The following is a 3,093-nucleotide window of genomic DNA, read 5'->3' on the forward strand; positions in this document are numbered from 1 at the left end:
TGACTCATGCAGCTGCTAGCTGCTGAGGCTGATGAACCCAAAGTCAGCAAGTAGAGTTGCACAATCCCAAGATTAACAAGCTCATGGCTGGCCACTTGTTCAAGTCTAAGAATAATCCCAAGATTGTCAGGCAACATGGTAGGCCAAGACTTGGCCAAATGCAGGGTCACCATGTGGCAAAAGCTAGAGATCTTTCTCAAAGCTTCTTGTTAGATACTGGAAGCAGGACACACCCTGAAGGTGACTACTTTAGTGCTCACAGCAGATTCCACCATGGAGGTGATTACAATATCATCTCGAAACCACAGCCATGACAAGTTGACACACAACTTTAACTACCACAGAAGGGAACCAGGAAAATTTAAAAAAGAAAATCCAGGAAGGAAAGACAACAATAAAGAGAAATAAAGGAAGGTGGAAAAGAAAATAATAATTAAAGAAACAAAACAAAACTGGGGGATCAATGCAACCAGGCTGTGTTTCTTGTAGCCCAGCAGACATCTGGAATCAGGACAGCTGATCTCAGAACTAGTTCCTATCAATCCAAAAAGCAACCAGGGAATAGCACCTGATCCCAGAGGAGTTTCTGCTGGCCCAGAAGAAGTCTTGGCGCAAGGTGTGTGAATCCAGGAAAAATTCCTAGTGGTCCAAAACTTGATTGGAAACAAGATACCTAGATCCAAAGAGAGCTCCTGTCAGCTCAATAAGCAGCTGTAGGCAGGACTTCTGGTCCCAGACAAAATTCTCACTGTCTCAAAATGTAATGGGAAGCAGGGTCCCATTTCCAGAAAAAGTTATCTTGTTTTCTGCTGTCTCAAATATTAAAAATGGCCATGCCATCAGTCCAGCTGACACCAAAACAGCAAAAATAAAAAGAACAAAAAACACAAACTGCATCAACAAACAACAACCCCCAAAAGAAAAAGCAATGCATGAAAAGAAACATAAAAAAGGAAAAATAATAGACAAAAGTTGGATAGAGAGAAAAGGAAAATATAGAGGGTGAGGAGGAATAAGAGAAGAAAAAAAGGATAATAAAGAAAAATGCAAGAAGAAAACATGGGATGGAAAAACAGAAAGAGAAAAACAAGAAAGAGAAAAGAACAGAAGCAAGAGAAGGGGCAGAAAACAAGAACCAGGGAATAGAAAGAAAAAATAATAGAAAGATAGAAAGGAGGAACAAACAAAGAATAATAATTTTAAAACAAAAAAACAAAATCAAAATGGGGGAGGGGCAACCAAAGTGCATTTCTTCTGGCTAAGCAGGCAATAGGAAGTAAGACACCTGCTCCTGTTACTGGTTCCTGCTTACCCAGAAGGTATCTAGTAGCATGGTGCCTGATCTCAAATGAGTTCCTGCTGGTCAAGAAGGTATCTGAAGACAGGGCTCCTGGACTTGGAAAAATTTTGTGCAGCCCAAACGGTAGTGGAAGCAAGGCATCTGTTCCCAGAAGGAATTCCTGCTTGTTTACTATGCCATTGGGTGCAGGACCCATAATCCTAGGAAAAAAAATCCTGCTGTCCCCATAAGGGCTTAGTATAGAGTGCCTGGTCCCAGCAAAAGTTCTTGCCCACCCAAAATGCTGCTGGTAGCAGGGTGGCTCATCTCAGAGCTACTTCCTAACTACCTAGAAAGCAATTGGGGGCAGGTTGCCTGATCTCGGATGAGTTCCTGGTGTCCAGATGTGGGGGCAAGGTTCCTGGACGTAAAATAAGTCCAAAGGTCAAAAGGGTCCAAAGGGTGATTGGAAGGCACCTGGTTCCAGAGGGAGCTCCAGCCAACTCAAGAAGCGCTATAGGCAGGGCGTCTAGACCCATAAAAATTCCTGCAGTTTCAAAAGGTAACTGATGGCAGGGTCCTGTTTCCAGGGAAAAAAAGTCCCTGCCATCCCAATATCCAGATGTGTGTTGCATACCTGGTCTCAGTAAAAGTTCTGTCTGGCCCAAATTTTGGTTGGGGACAGGGTGCCTACTGCTAGGACCAGTTCTGCCTGCCTAGAAGGGAGCTGTGGCAGGACAGTGAGACCCACTGGAAGTCCTGCTGGTTCAGAAGGTGGGTGGATGTGGGCATGGGGGGGGGATGGCCATGCCTCTGTTCAATTGAGGGTGTCAGGTGGAAGGGGAATATCACACCTTTCTAGTCATCAGCCACCAGAGTAATTGCCCATAATGTCCTTAGCAAATAGAGCAGATTCTTAGGTTGCTGCCTGGAACAGAATGCCACTTGCAAATATTCAAAATGGCTGTATGGTCAGGTCAACGTACAGTTCTCCTTATTTCTTCTTTTCATTCAGGTTCTTCTACTAGTCAATATTTAATCTACTTCTTAAACTTCCCTTTGAAGCTCAGGGTTCCAGGATTCTCTTCTGTATCTGTTTCAATTGGTTTCTCATTTCTTTGTTGTAGAGGGTCTGTGTAGCTTGTCTGCCTATTCAACCATCTTACCTGAAGTTCCTCATTGAACTTCTTGAATGTATATCCTCTCATCTTTTATCATATTAGGGAAATTCTCTTACAACAAACATTAGACAATTTTCCCTGCGGTTTTATATTTCTCTTGCTGTTCTGGACTTCTGATCACACATAAATTATTCCTTTTGATGGTTTCCCAAACAAAACTTAGGTTGTCTTCATTATTTATTTATGTTTGTTTCATTAACTAAATGGTATTGAGAGATTTATCTTCAATCTCACTAATTCTTCCTTCCTTTGATTCAATTCTACTCCTTTGTCCTTATAATGGGTTATCTATTTCTGAAATCTTAGTATTAATCTTCTGATAATCTAGATTTCTATTTGCTGTATTTGTATGGTTTCTCATTTTTCATTCATTTTATCAGTTTGTTCTTGTATCGGTTTCCTAAATTGTTCTAGAATTTTGTCAGTGTTTTCCTTGATATGTCTCTCAATCCATTCAATGTACCAAACTATAATTATTTTAAATTCTTTATCATGTAATTCCAATGCTACTTCTTCCTCCTGGAGGTTTTCTGGCTCTATGTTTGGATCCTTGTTTGTACTACTTTATCCTGCTTCTTTGTGTGAACTCATATGGTCATTTGTCTCCAAGGCATTGTGATATCATTTTATTTA

This window comes from Orycteropus afer, unplaced genomic scaffold, assembly GCF_000298275.1.
Source record: "Orycteropus afer afer isolate SDZICR_OR568_19922 unplaced genomic scaffold, OryAfe1.0 scaffold00950, whole genome shotgun sequence".
NCBI lineage: Eukaryota > Metazoa > Chordata > Mammalia > Tubulidentata > Orycteropodidae > Orycteropus > Orycteropus afer.